This window comes from Odocoileus virginianus, chromosome 30 (genome assembly GCF_023699985.2).
Source record: "Odocoileus virginianus isolate 20LAN1187 ecotype Illinois chromosome 30, Ovbor_1.2, whole genome shotgun sequence".
NCBI classification, from domain to species: Eukaryota; Metazoa; Chordata; class Mammalia; order Artiodactyla; family Cervidae; genus Odocoileus; species Odocoileus virginianus.
In genome coordinates, this window is record NC_069703.1 from 8,104,224 (window position 1) to 8,120,620 (window position 16,397).

A 16,397-nucleotide genomic window follows, 5' to 3' on the forward strand; every position below is an offset into this window, starting at 1 on the left:
TTAGTGATGCGTAGTCATTTTAAGTTCAGGTCTTCTGAAAACTTAACTGAATTTCTTAACTGAATTTGTAGAATCTCATCTATAAAATAAGAGGTTAATAATAGCAATGTTTCCATTCTGAGGCACAAAGAAGCTAAGTCACATGATGCCTAAGGTTATTCAAATTCAAAGGATCTAGTTCCAGGGTCTTGCTGTTAACCAGTATGATGGGCCACCTCTCTGGAGCCCAAGGACAAAGAAATGGACCCGGATGAAAAGTGCAGGCTCTACATATGAGATCACATGAATTCACATCCAGACTCTTCCACACTGCTGGGTGTCCCTGTGCAAGACACTAAACATCTTTAAGCCTCGATTTCATCATATATGAAAGAAGGATAAGACATTTCCTAAGGATGTTGTAAGGATTAAATGACGTATTGCATGTAAAGAACAGTGCCTGCCTTAAACCAGAGGTTGACAAACTTTTTCAGCAAAGGACCAGGTAGGAAATATTTTAGCCTTAGCAGGGCTTCACCATCTCTGTTGCAATGCTTCAATTCCATCTTTATAGTGTAAACATATACAAATGAGCATGGCTATGTTGCCATAAACTTTATAAAAACAAGAGGTAGCTTGGATTTGGTTCATGGGTCAGAATTTGTTCACCTCTGGCTTAGACCAAACATCCAATAAACGATAAGTCATTATTATATCAGCCTCATAAATTAGTCTTGAAGTGTAACAGAGGAATAGTATTTGAGTCATAAAATCAATATTCCATAAAATTAGGAACTTAAATCTATTTTCTTTTAACCCTGATCTTAATCCTTAAACAATAATATATATATTATTAAAAATATAAGGATATATTAAAATATATCCTTAAAAATATATATATAAACACAACTTTTTATTAAATTATGAACTTTAGATGACTACTTTATACTCATAAATGGATCTTCTCAATATCACTAATGTCGAGGAGACAATAATGCCTGGTGTCTTGAAGTGAGACGTTGGTTCCCTGCCCAGGAACTGAACCTGATTAGCCTGGATGAAAATCAGGAATCCTAGCCACTAGTCCACCATTGAGGCCAGAGAACAAACTAGTCATCCTTTGTTTTGCAGTTCACTTCCTTTTTTTTTTTTTTTTTGTTATCCTTCATGTCAAGGCTTTCCAGTTGTAATTAATTTAAATTTCTCTTTCATTTCTACCTAGTCCCCACTCAAAAATAAAACAAAACTAGTATTTAAAAAAATTTCTAGACCCGGGCTGGGGCCACTCCTGCCTGGTGCCACATCAGCAGGCTGAGCTTTCATGTGGCTGGCTGTAAATGCTCTGCTTGACCGGAATCACAGTGTCCATTCAGCCCATCCCTGAATGCAGAGCCAGCTCTGGGCTCCATGCTTCCTTCCTTTTTCTTTGATCTTTCTAAATAAAGTCAGATACGCAATCCCCACCAATCATGCCCTGTCTTCTGTGTTGCCACTTCTAATGCTCTAAAGTGATGTCCCAAATCCCTCCAGAAGACTGCCCCACTGCTTGTGAGGAACTGTGGCCCCCAGCCCTGCACTGTCTCCCTTGAATAAAGGGCATCAGACTCATCACTCATTGCATGAGTTTTGTCATGTGACGCTGGTTGTGTTCAGTCACTCAGTGGTGTCCGACTCTTTGTGCCCCTTTGGACTACCGCCTGCCAGGCTCCTCTGTCCATGGCACTGTCCACGCAAGAACACTGGAGTCGGTTGCCATCGCCTCCTCTAAGGGATCTTCCCAACCCAGAGATCAAACCATGTCTCCTGTGTCTCCTGCGTTGCAGGCAGATTCTTTACGGCTGAGACATCAGGGAAGCCGCATTTGACGCCAGTTGTGCAAACTTATTCTTAATCTTCATAACTGCTTTACAATGTCCTCTCTGCATGAAATAGTTTCCCATTTTAATATTTACTTACAAACTTCTTCAGTCTGACCAAAGAAAGGAAGCAACACAGAGGAGATTGTCAGAACAACTTGCCCCGTCCTCCTCAGAGGCCTAGTGAGAAAGACTTTCTGGAGAGGGGAGAAGGTGCATGGGACACTGAAGAGGAATTTGGCCACTACTCACCTCTTGCAACATTAGCAGCAGTGCTATGTAATTAAAAGGCTACCATGAAGGTCCCCACGACAACGTATTCTATCAATGTCAAAGGCAAACAGTGTATTTCCTCCACTCAGATCAGTGTCTAACTTCCTGGATCACCCCTGCCCCAAGACTTAAGAATAGTGAGTTCACTTTTTAAAAAAAACACATGTTTCTCTTTTACCATTCTCTCCTATTTTACATGGTGTTTTCCATGTTAGAGTAACAAATTAAACATTTTCCACAGTTCAAGTGAACTCAGTCCAATCAATGCAGAAGAAACATGTCTAGTTACACAAGAGTATCACTGGTATCACCACTGCCACCATCACCACACATTATCCTAAGGACCCATGTTTTAGACTACAAAATACCAGCATCAGAGCAAGCATTTAAGAAAAAAATATCTGCCATCTCTCCTAGTCTCAGGGACTATTTGATGAAAAACTAATTTTTCACCAATGTGAAAATGTCAGTCTTTTCTATAGAATTTAATAGCTAATAGGGCAGATGAAATTGTTACTTAGGTAAAAAAAAAAAAAGAGGATGAAATTTTTATCATTCATAAACAAGTAACAATCAAAATAACAATAAAAGGATAATCAAATGCATATAAGAACACCCATCATAATAGGCTGATGGCTGGTGGCAGAAAGAAATCTAAAACAGAAGACCATAAAACGGTGGCACTAAAGGCCCATATAATGTTGACCAATTAAAATGAATGTTCTTGGCATTTTCTTTACCACTTTCAACTAAGAGTAAACTCATGTGGTCTGCTGTGGTGAGCTGGCATCAGCAAAAAAGTGAGAGCTCCATTACTTCAACGTCCTAATTATAGCCCCAGGGAGAGGAGAGCTGCGTGGAGGGCCTGCGTGTTCAGGGCAGCTTTGACGGCAGGAAGATATTTGCTCCAAGGTTGTAATCTGGGTAGCCTGAGCACTGTAATAAATAAACCTCCATGTCAACAGGTAAGAGTTTTTTGTTTGTTTGGTTTTTTTTTTTTTTTTTTTGGATGAGAAAGAATAAGAGAGAGACTGAAATTACGTAGGGAATATGTACTCATAGAACATGTACACTCAAGCACAGGACCTCCTTTTAGAGCAATTGCGTTAATTGGAAAACAAAAGAGAATTAAAATGCCCCATTTTCTAAATTATGCTTGCCTTCTGTAGTAAAAGTCAGCATAACGGTTCCATTTAATTAAATAATTAGATTGGTTCTTTAGGGGTTTTCCATTGTGCGTTGGTTAGATTTAAAGAGATTTTCCAAAACTATACTTTGAAGTTACTATAATCTTTCTGCATGATAGGGTTTGTTCTTCTCCTGAGGTCCCACCAATTGGCCTATTTTCCCTCCCCTTCTAACTTTGAACCCAGCAGTAGTAATGCACGCATAGAGAGAAGCCCCACAAGGATGGGGAAACAATGATCACAGCAGCCACCACTCACTGAACGCTTACTCTGTGCCAGGCATTTCCAAGAACTTTACATGGATTAACTCATCTAGTCCTCACAGTTCCTTGTGAAGGTGCTACCTGAATCAATAACAACCTGGAAACATGGAGCATTTCAAGAGCACCCTCAAAGTTGGAAACTTTAAACATAGGGAGCAGTCAGTCTAAGAAAGTAGGTTTCCAAGGAACAATGACAATGTCGCTGCCCTCACAGGAGAGGAAGATTTTTTTCAGAGAAATAACAGCAATAGAAATGATCTACAAAGTGAGAGATCCTGGGTTAGGTCAATATTCTATATTGAGTTGGAAGGCCTAACAGTATTTGCATGAAGAAGGTTAAATTATATTTCTAGCATCTTTGATCAGATAGGAAAGAGTACAATGTGCATGATATCTGAGACAAAAAGAGTCCCCCGATCCCAACTATGTTTACTCTCCTGAAATGTTCTGATTACTCCAGGTAGAGAGTTGCTTATTGTCTGTAGATAATTTTAAGCAAAAAGAACTGCCTACATTTCCTCACTAGCCACTTGTAGTAGCTTATTAGTCTGACAATCAGGGAATTCTTCCTATCGTGCAGCACTTCTTCCGATGGTGTGAACACTCTGAACAAAAGCAGAGTACAGCCAAAAGACAGGGATGGCAGTCCAAACGCTCTTCCCAAATCCTCCATCTAAACAGCAGGATCATCTCACTTCTTCATAGGACTGATTTCTGAACTCCCACTTGACTACATTTTGGGTTTTCTGTCTGAACTTTTCAGAGATATTTGAAATTCCTTGTGTGTTAACTAGGATGACTTAAGTTTGGTTCCTATCCCCAGCCAGAACACTGAGTAACTCTAGCCTGAGACTGTGTCACTGATTCCAGGTGGATGGACTACACACCATCCCGTTCCTCAGATCATCTGACAGTGCAGGCATATAGTACAGGCATATATTTCTGGCTGATGGACTTTTTGAAACCACAAAGTTTACAATTACTTCAACCAAGACAGAGAATGCCCTGCCAACTGAACAGAGATATGCTCTTTCCTAACAAGTTCTTTCCAAACCCAGATGATTGTTTTCTGATATTTTTTTTAAAAAAAGTAAGTATGATAGAGCAGCTACCCAGATAGTTACATAAATCTGCCCAAGTCTGCACATTTTCCAGCCTCATCCTTTTTCCCCTTTTTCAAAATGGGCCCAGAAGCTGACCTTTGTACTCCTAAAGTCCATCATCTCTCTTCACATGATTTTCCCAAATAACAGAATATATCATTCTGTAAAGATAGCTATCCATCCCTTTCCTCATGACCTTTGCAAACTGAAGCCTGACAATTCATCCCAGTTCATTTTGGTTTGGATTTTTCTCCATCACAATTGAGCTTAATCTGGTCGGCAATTCATTTCTGATAACTTCTACAAAGAGAGTTTTAAAAGGTTCATTTGAAAGTCTTCTCTTTCTTTTTTTGTAGCTTCTATTGTTATTTTTTAAACATAATGATGAGGGTTCATAGCAGTGAGATATCTAGGTAGCTTCAACAATAATATTAATAACAGGTGGTAGCATTAATGTAAAGTTTATTATGAACCTAAACACTGGTCTAAATCTATAAATGCATTTGATTTTCACAATAATCCTGGACTCTGTATTTTTACTCCATTCATGATGAGAAAACTGGGATTCAGAGAATATAGGTAATTTATGAGAGGTCTCATCGATTCTAATTAGCAGGACTGGGAATCTAAAACATATTTGATTTCAAATCCCATGTCCTTAAACATGCTGTTCTCCTGTCTTCTATGAGCAATATTGCATGGGAAAACTGAGCAAAGGCTCCAGAGCAGAGGAGACAGACCGTAAACAAGATATTAGGCAGTAATAAATACTATCAGCAAAAACAGAGCAAGCGTACGGAGAAGAGCTGGGGGGACATGACGTCATTTTAGACTCAGTGATTCGAGGAAGGCTCCCTAAGAAGGTGGCATTTGAGCAGAAGCGTGAAGGAAGTGAGGACCCAGCCATGAAGAAGGGCATCCCAGACAGAGGAAAACAGCAAATGAACAAACTAGGAGCAAGAAGTACACTTCTTTGAAGAACATCGAGGGAGACAGCAAGGTAAATCTGTGCCACACAATACAGCAGCTTACTAGCCACACACTGCTACTGACATCTAAATTCATTAAAACTGAGAGAAGAAAAAACACTTAGCTCCCTCAGGCACATGAGCCATATTTCCAGTGCTGGATGACCACACGGCCCAGCACCACACTGGTCAGCACCGACATAGCACATCCCCAACGGCAGCCCTGCCATTGTCATCACAGGACACGGTGTCAGACGGCCCTCCGCCGCGAGAAAGGCAAGCGAGGGGAGGTCAGGGCCAGCCAGAGCAGCAGGGCCTTGGCATTCTACCATCAGGGGGAGGGAAACCCTTCTGGGAGCTATAATCACATCATCCGATCTACCCCAAGACACAGTAGGACTTGAAGAGAAATATTCCTGTGTCTGTGTGTGTGTGTGTGTGTGTGTGTATATATATATATATATATATATATAGTAAGAAAAACTCAGCTCATATATATATAACTGGACTTTCAATGCAGTATCACAAATAGCAATACTATCATCAAAACAATCAGAAGGATGCATTGGCACTTCTATCCTCAAAAGAATGGTTAACTTACATTTAACTGATGACTGCCTTCTTCATCAGAAGTGTTTATCATGTCTACAAGAAATTATGTTTACCTTGGGTTAAAAAAGTAACAAAAAAAGAATTCATTTATCAAATATTTTTGGAGTGTCTATAGTAACTGGACCTAGCAGTCTACAAAGCTTTCTAATAAGGTGTCCTGCCTCCAACAGTCAAGTGTTGATGAATAAGTTATGGGTAGAATATAATCAAATAGAAACTTAAAAGTTTAATAAGTGCCTTCTTATTTATTCACTGAAATCTCTTTGGGCTGAAATATGACATACATGTGTATAAATGAACAGGAACACAGCGATGAAGAAAGAAAGGCTGTGAATATATTCAAAAGAGACATCAACTTCAAAATAAAACCCAACACTGCCTTGCCCAGTAGCAAAGCACAATAAGGATATATGTTGTTTTTCTGCCTTAGAGATGGAAAATTTTAAAAACACAAGGACAAAATGGTACCATGACAAAGACTGCCTACGAAAGATAAAGCAGCTCTTCTTAAACTGCTCCGTGTTCAAATAGATTTTGAAGGCCTCAATGAAAACCAGCTGGGAGCCATGTGTAAAATATAATGGCTTTTGCCTGCAGGGAAGGAAGTGAGATCCTGACTGATTAAGTTTAGGAAAGTATATAATTCACTGTATCATTATGGGGTGAACTGGATTACTTATAATATGTCAAGACTTTGTGGTCTTTTTTATATAGAGAAAATGAGAAATTATTAAGGAGGTGACTACAGAGGGTGGTTGATCCAGTGGGGTAATAGGTAAGGGGTTAAGCTCGGCTCCCAGCGAGCGTCAACCAGAGATCCAGGTTCTCCGGCAGTGCACATCAGCAGATGACTGCTAACTGCATTTGAGTCAACAGAGTCTTTTCACTTGTTTAATTTTACCTCATCTAAAATAACAGAATGTTAACAAAAATAACAGAAGGTAAACTAGTTTATCCAAAGAAGGAAAGCGTTCTTCTACTAAAAATTCTGAGGAAGTATACTTAACAGGCAATAAGAAAAACTGGTTAGAACAACTGGAAAACCCCATGCATAACTCAATTAGAATTTGTTAAATGAGTAAGTACTGCTTCTTAAAATATACTATATATGTGAAATATAATATAACTGAGATATCTGTCTTAAGTTTCAACAACCGAGCTCTACCCTCTAATTTTCCCTTTTTTTCAAAATCAGCATTTAAGACTTTTAATTTTGGCTCAGAACTCAATGGGGAGAATTTAGCATTAGTAATTAATAATTAATGTAACTATCATACATCTCTCTCACCTGTTGGACTGTGAGCTACACATGGGCATGCCCAAGTGCTCAGTCCCTCTTTTCTTCTGCTGCGCTGGATTAATCCATATCCTCTCTTCCTTTAATTGCAGTCTGGTTATTATTTTTGTTCTTTGCAACTTACTTTTTCTTGCTATTATTCATTTTCAGCAAAACTATGCTTTAAAGTAAAGAAATCATCACTCATTACAGGAACTTATATCTAATAGTTTGTGGCATTTGTTTGTTTTTACCATTTTTTTGTGTGTTAAAATCAGCTCCAGGGCACTGCATAATCCTTGAGGTTGCTTTTATATAAAAGTTGTTAGCAGGAGTTGTAAGGTTACAAAGTTCTGGTTTTGAATCCAGTCTTTATCCTAAAAAGCACATCTGCTTACTAGTCGTGCAACTTTGAGCAAGTTACTTTCTCAGAACCACAGTGTTTATTAATCTATAAAATCTTCCGTGCAGTTTTCTAAGGATTAAGAGAGAGAATACACTTCTGTGACATACCTAAGTAAAATAGTTCTCATGCGAGAGAAGTGAAGTGAAAGTCACTGAGTAATGTTGAACTCTTTGCAACCCCATGGACTGTAGTCCGCCAGGCTCCTCTGTCCATGGAATTCTCCAGACAAGAATACTGAGGTACATAGCCATTCCCTTCTCCAGGGGATCTTCCCAACCCATGGATAGAATCTGGGTCTCGTGCATGGCAGGCAGATTCTTTACTGTCTGAGCAGAGAGCATTTGTGCAATTGTGTGAGTTGAGAGCTGAACTAGCACCTTTGTAATGAAATAAATATCATTTTTATTTGAAATAACAACCAACAGGCATACTATGGTTATTCAGACTTAGATTTCTGGCATTTTCTTAAAAATGAAGTAAGCCTGTTGATTAAAAAAAAAAAACAACTGTGCAATTTGTTGCCAATGATTAAATTCTACCTTCCTGGTGAAAATAAAAAATTTGGAAAACTTGTAACTTCCACGAAAAACTTAGTTCCCCTATACCTAAATACCTCCCTGATGCTCCTGGTGATGAGAATTATTAAAAATTATTAAGTTTTAAGAATTATTAAAAAATATGTCATACAATGAAATGTGTCAATATTTAGAAGATCTGCATAACTCACTATATCAATATTGATATTATAAAATTATGAATAGGTAAAATATTTATTCAAAGTGAAAGGCAGACAATTATAATGTAAAAAAAATATGAAAGTTCACTGGTATCATTTTAGATTCCACTCTGCAACTAACCTTTAAGAAACTACCACTTGTAGAGTTTTGTATCAAAACAGAAAATCATAATTTCCTGGAAAGGCTATTAAAATATCCCTTCCTTTTCTAATTACATGTCTGTGTAAGGCTTGCTTTTCTTCATTTACTTCAACCAAACTACAAGCTACACTTCATATCAGAATGAATATAGAAGCAATTATGATAATCCAGAGGTCTTCCATTAAGTCAGAAGTTAAAAATATTTGCAAAAATATATTTAAAACAATGGTAGTCTTCTTATGTTTTTTTGGGGGGGATACAGTGATCTTCATTAAAATATATCATTTACACACATAATATTTATAGTTATTTTCAAAAATAATAAACATTTACATTTTCTCAGAACTAATTTCAAATATGGTAAGTATTGATATGCACATTATTGGAGTCCTTAACAGGAATAGTGAAAGGAGATCCCAACACTAGAAAGTTTAAAAACTCTATACCACATAAATCATACTGAATATATAGCTCTGTCTTTGCCCTAATGAAAACTAAACCATTTACTATAAAACTCAAAATGGATCTTAGAGTTAAAAATATCCTTACTTGAGCTCAGTCACCTAGGAAGGTATTAGAGAACAAGTGTAGGAGAAAGTACACAGCATTATGATTTGCCTCTTGACTTTATCATTCAGAGACATTTTCACAGGCAAAATATATCTGCCTAGATGTACAACTTAGCACTATTTCTAACTTCAAATGGTGTTACTTGAGTTGGTTCTTATGGTTGTAATTTCACATTCTAACATTATAAGACTTATTAAAAACTATGGTTTAGTTTTGTTGATTTTTTTTTTTTTTTTGGATTATACAGTATCCTAAGGTCAAAACTCAGGAAATCTGTTATTAAAAAAAAAAAAAATAGTATCCATGAAGTGATGACAAATTGCAGACTACAGGTGTTAGATTACATTTTGACTCCAGGCAGGTTTAATATAAGTTGGTCTCCTTTTACAATTGCTCTTAGCACATACAGCTATGGGAAGGGGATTTGGGGAGGCGAGGGAGGGGGAAGAGAGAGAATAAGAACCAAAAAAAAAAAGAGTAGTGCTCAATAAAAGAAGACCATGTCAAGAGAAATCAATACAAACAAGCAAAATGGTAGGAAGTCTGACATGGAAATATGTGTTCAATTTCATCCAGCCTTAGTCTGAGTTTCCTTTAATATTGTAACCAAGATGGCATTGGAACATCGTGTATGTTTTTAATGCAGTTTAATAATTGTTTCTCAAAATAAACACTTTGGTCAAAGATAAAAGCATAAAAACACTATGACACAATAATCTGTTAAACTTGGGGGTTTAGAGGAAGCATAGTTCTTAAAACAGCCTTTGGCATATATCATTTCCTCTTTAGTAACAAATTGAGAACAACTATACCAACAACTTTGGTATGGTTTGGGTTAAAAAAAAATGTGTTGTAGTCCTTAATCTGACTATACTGAGTGGCCAGAGTCTGCAGACTCTAGAGGTAGCTGGGCAAGCTGCTTTTCTAATACAAGGAGATGAGCTGTTAGCAAATTAAGCAGGGTCAAGATGAGGAGCTATATTTCCATCAAATAGACTGCATGACACATAAAAAACAAATTTCTTTCCTATTAGAATGCAAAAGAGATAAAACATAGGCATGCACTGAACCTATTAGCAATGAAAATTTTTCCTTCATCAGTGTCACATGATACATAGGTTTATTTGATCATTTAGGACCTAATATGACCAAAATCATTCCACAAACTGTTCATGGGATAATTCAGGAAGAGTAGATTCTTCAGGATGGTCCAGGCTACAACCCTGTGTCTTTCTTCCTAGGAGAAACCATCTCTCAGCCCATCCACCCATTTGCCTGACACCCATGAGTGTTCATCTCCCCCTGTTCCCATATACTTCTACCACCGTTCACAATGTCATCTCAAAACACAAAACTCTGCCTAAAAATTAACAGGGAAGGCCTATCTTTTGAAGATCAGATTCAAGTTACAGGTAATGTTAAAGTATCTCTGAAAGTCGCTCAGTCATGTCCAACTGTTTGTGACCCCATGGACTTATACACAGTCCATGAAATTCTCCAGGCCAGAATACTGAGTGGGTAGCCTTTCCCTTCTCCAGAGGATCTTTCCAACCCAGGGGTTGAACCCAGGTCTCCTGCATTGCAGATGGATTCTTTACCAGCTGAACCACCAGGGAAGCCTCAAAGACCTTATATTTGAGTGAAAATGAGTAAAGAGTAACATGACATGACCAGAGCTGACAGTTAGCTATGGTATTCTGATTTCTAAATGCCTGCATGGTGTGTTCATTGGTATAGCTGAGTGGCTTTTGCACCAGCATGGATGAAAGAAGAGTTCTTGAGTTAAGTTAAAGATAATGAAGAGTGTAAATGCTAGGATGAATTGAGTACCTGGAATTCATAATGTCATTAAAAGAACCAACCTAGAAATTCATGACACATCATCAATGGCAAGAGGGCAAGAGAGAAAGATATGCAAAGGTTCAGGATGAGAATGATCTATTAAACAGTTAATCCAGTTAGCTAAATAAATCTCAAGTGAAGCAAAATGTAAATCAAATGAAAACAACCTTTTGAAAAGCCAGTGATACCTGACCCAGTGAGCTCTGGAATTTGAGTTTTTAAAACAGATTCAAGCTTAGAAGAATAGAATATATTATTGAGCTCAGCTTTATTGCATTTCTCAGATATGACTTTTTTTTTTTAACAGATTGAAGGTTTGTGGCAACCCCACATTGTCAGATGATGGGTAGAATTTTTTAGCTATATTTTTAAATTAAGGTATGTACATTTTTTAGAAAGAAATCCAAACGCATGCTTAATAGACTAAAGTATGGTGCAAACATCATTTTCATATGCACTGGGGAACCAAACAAATTTGTGGGACTCACTTTGTTGCGACATTTGCTTTATCATAGTGGTCTGGAACTGAACTGGCAATACCTCTGAGTTATGCTTGTACAGAAACTGTTTCAGGTAAATAAATTTCATCTAACAAGTATAATCAGAGCAGAGTTTCAATTCCTTTTAAGTGAAAACATGTTAAGTTAATGAAGGTAGAAAATAGATATATTTTATAATAACAGACATCATGTAGCCAGCCAAGAGCTCTGTCAATGAAGACCTAAAATAATGGTTCCTGAGGAAAAGTACTAGAGTCAAAATTCAAACCATTTTCAAATATCTTACTATTTAGGAATCTGGTGACAAAAATAACTTGAAAACACCTGTTGGTAAAGAATGACCTAAAAACAAAGATGACATGGAGGAAAAGGATACGTACACTTTAAGTTAAAGGATCTCAATGAATTATATAAGCTTCTTGAACTAAAGCATCATTCTTCCTGATTTACACAGATTATATGATGTGACTTGGGATATGATAAACTTAAGTATTCAAATCCTACAGTTAGTATATATTTGAAGTGGTTCACTATTCTTTGGGCTTGTTTCTTAAAAACAATAACAAACTAATCTCACAATAGCAATGGATTCTGTTGTATTTATTCATCAGATAAGAAAATGCATACACAAAATTGAACTCTGATCTACATATTACAAATCCCTGTCTAACACATAACAAACATGGTCTTGCTGCTGTTAGCTGGAAAATACAAAAATTATTCTGTTTAAAAGCTTTGAACAAAAATTCATTTTAGTGTGAATAAACATCTTCCAATTAAAATATAAAAATAACACCAGAAGTGACAGAGGGAACTATTCAGTGTTTCCAGTTTATGATTAAAAGTGAAGACAAACAAGGAACAATTATAATATATCAGGGAGAAGTTCCTCTCCCAAATGTTAATTTTGAGTAGGTAATGAACAAATTTTTACTTTTTCTATCTTTGGATATCATTTTAAAAAATAATATACCCAATTCTGTCAAAATCTGCAGCAGAAGAAGGAGATTTTTATCCTGACAGAACTCAGACGAGACTCAGCTTAAGATGAAAATTCCCCATAATTGTAATGGCATGAGTGACACAGCAGTTATGTTGATTTCCAGCTTCTCAAAGAAGAGGGCTTAAATTATTTAAGGAAAAAGGGTGTTTGGATTAGATTCTTTACTTCAGGGCAAAAAAGAAAAAAGAAGGTAATCCATGTGTTTGAGGTCTCACATGAGGCTGTTTAGAATCCTCTGATAGGCCCCATTTTCTGTATGATTTTTACAGCTGGGGCACTCAGAAGTCAGAACAATCTGACAGTTACGGTCAGTGAAAATATTAGATGTTCACCAATAAAACACTACCTCAGCATATTTTTTGCTTTCTGGACGTAACCACTTAATAACAGGACTCGAGAAAACTGCACTGTGTGAATCAAACACATAAAAGTACAAATATTCCTTTTATAGAAAGCAAATCTTAAGCAGTGCATTATAATCAACCACTCTGGTAAAAGACAAAGTATCTAGAATTACCACTCCATGGACATATTATGGTTTATTATATCGTAATGTCCAAACTGGGTAAACAAAGTCAAATGATCAAAGAGTCGTTTTCTCCTCAGACAGTGAGGTGAAAGCCACTGATCTCTAGAGAGTGTCAGCAAAGATTCCTTGTGGCTGAGCGAAGAAAAGGTGTCAAAGGAGAGCTTATCAAATATAGCCTTTAGTTTTCAACTTCACGTAATTTCATCAGAGACTGGCTTCCTTGGTATTATTTCTTTCAAGAAAAAAAAATATGGAAAAATTAAATCATGTGAAGTAAAACATCCAGAAGGGTCATTCTAGAGTATTCTTTTAAATTTGAAACCACATTTAATTCATTATGAGGATACTGGTTTTACATTCTCCACATTAATGTATTAACAGTAACCAGGTATGGAGGAACTTCTGCTTCTAAACGTTGTAGTAAGTACACCAGGTGAGAGGTGGAGCGCCTACAGGGTCAGGCAGTCTTACTCAGACTAGAGTTTACTCAAGAACACAAGTCTTTATCTCCCCGGGCACCAAGGGTGGCCCCTGGGAAGAGAAACCCCAGCTCCTGACTCCGTGGGGCAAAGGACCTGGACAGACAATTCCTTTTCCCACAAGAAAGCCTTCAGTTTCCAAGCTGCAGATGAACCACTCTATCCCCATGAGACCAGTCATGCGGCATCCTTATCTACCCGGCTTCACAAAGCAAGTCCGATTTTGTCTCTGTGCCACATTGCCTTGGCTTTTCTAAGCATATTTGCTTATCCTGTGTAGGTCGTCCTCAGAAACTAGAACTGTCAAGTCATTATACTTCCAAATGTGAAGCTGCTTAGGGGTGGATTTAATTTAATAGCTGAAAACTCAGTACAAAACAAACACAATTACAACCGACATTATCAGGACATCAATCATTAATGTTCTCGACTGGTGTTCCAAGACCCTCAAACTGCCCTAACTACGATCCGAGAGTTCTCACTGACTCCTTCCCCCCACCTGAACCTCCACATCTAGCCAATCCCACCTGCTGCTGATTATCCCTTGTAAATAGTTGCTGGGTTAATTTCCCTTCTCCATCCTACTCGCACCGTTGTTATAGAGACCTTTACAATCTCTTGCCTGAGTTAGTTTATTTCCCAAACGGCCTTGCTGCTACAGCCAACAGGACACCTTGCCAAGATCTTCACGGCCTCCCGCGCACTCTGGAAAGCGGGGTGCCCTGCCTGTGCTCCTCAATGCAGCCTTTCAGGCTGTGCTCCAACGACTCGAAAAGCGCCAGTCCTCACACTTGTATTCCAGTCTCAACGCCTTTGCCTCCCCTGTCCCCTGTCTGGAAAGTGCCTCTTGTGAGGAATTCTGGAAGGGACCCAGAGCAGCACCACTTCCTGGAAGCGTTCCGGGTCCTCCAGCCCGCCAGGCTTTAGACGTTGTTCCTCTCTTTCTCTGAACTTACTTGCACGCTGCATTACTGTCATCTGTCCACAAACCCATCTCTCCACAAATCTGAGAGCTCCTCAGAGATAGATTCTGTGTTACGTTCACACACTCTGCACTTAGCACAGGGTCAGGCACTGTGTTCTACACGAACAGTTGAAGCTTAAAATTCTTAAAATTCACCCTAAAATTTCCAGAACACATCTGTGTTGGTAACAGCCGTATCCAAGGTGTGTGCGAGCTCAGTCATGTTCAACTCTTTGCAGCCCCATGGACTGTAGCCCAGCAGGCTCCTCTATCCATGGGATTCTTCAAGCAAGGATACTGGAGCAGGTTGCCATTTCCTTCTCCAGGGGATCTTCCAGACCCAGGGATTGAACCTGCATATTTTGCATCTCCTGCATTGGCAAGTGGATTTTTTACCACTAGCACCATCTGGGAATCCCAATAGTCATATTGCATGGTACTGCATGTTAGTCACTCAGTCATGTCTGACTCCTTGCGACCACATGGCCTGCAGCCCACTAGACTGTTCCGTCCATGAGACTCTCCAGGCACGAATACTGGAGTGGGTTGCCATTTCCTACTACAACAGTTATATTATATAGACCAAAAAGTCTTCTGAGAAATTAGAACATGCCTAATAGCTGTAAGAGGAGAGAAAGTGGCCAGTTTATATAGACACTCATTAAAAAAATACACCTAGTACTGAGAAGGACTAAATTATACTAGTTCATGATAATTCATTAGATTCACAGACACACACATACTTTGCATAGAGCAATAACACTACTCAGTTCTCTAATTCCACCCCCTACTCTGAAATTATCTGATTGAAAACTATTGACATTTGGAGAAGTACATTTAGGGTCTCACGGTTGTCAGGGATAAAAACTGAAATATTCATCAGCTTGCTTCCTTCTGCCCCCTCCCCAGTCTCCAGAAATATTTCTACTATCAACAGCATTCAGAAGGCCTGCAACAGACAGTTTCTATGACAAGAAAAGCTGCTGGAGGTAAAACAACAAATAACAATGACAGAATCCATATAACACAAGGAAAGAAACCTTTAAGAAAATTAAATTATAAAAACTAGATGTTTGGTTAAAAGGGGGTCCTATGTATCACAATAAAACCCTGAGACAGTAATGGCAGTGAAACGTGAATGGATGCTGCTTATCTACACAATGCTGCCCTGGAGAGCACTGTAGGTCTTTTCCAAAACAAATGTTAAATGCCAAAAGGATCATCCTTAGAGTAGAAAGGATGATGTTAACTTGTGTTAAGAACCAACAAGGAAAGAAAAGTAACAAAATTAATTCAAGTATTTTTGCCCACACTTTGAGCCAATCACTGCAGCTCCAACATCACACAGTCCAGAGTGAGTGAAGTCAATGGTTTCAAGTTAGGGCCAGAAACAGCCTTGGCCGCTCCATGACCACCTCTATGGCTTATTTAGATTTTATTAAAACTCATTTGTTATTAATATGTGTTTGTTTCCACACAACTAAAACTAAATAAATCATGGAGGGAAAAAAACCCATGAAAAAAAATCTAGAAACTAAATATAAGCCATCTCATTTATACTTAAGAAAACCAAAAAAGCATTTTGGCATTAAAAAACATTTTTAAGGTGCAGTGCTTTTAAGGTATTATATAATTAGTCTTACTGAGAGCACACTTTTTAGCTTTGTCAGATTCTCTGTTGGAATTATAATTCCAGACTGAGCAAAGAA

General features: G+C 38.0%; 1 protein-coding gene across 7 annotated transcripts in view; it reads right to left on the reverse strand.

Moving 5' to 3' along the window:
- Nucleotides 1-16,397, reverse strand: part of SATB2 (SATB homeobox 2) — a 248,557-nt gene that overhangs the window by 3,235 nt on the left and 228,925 nt on the right. The window lies entirely within an intron of this gene.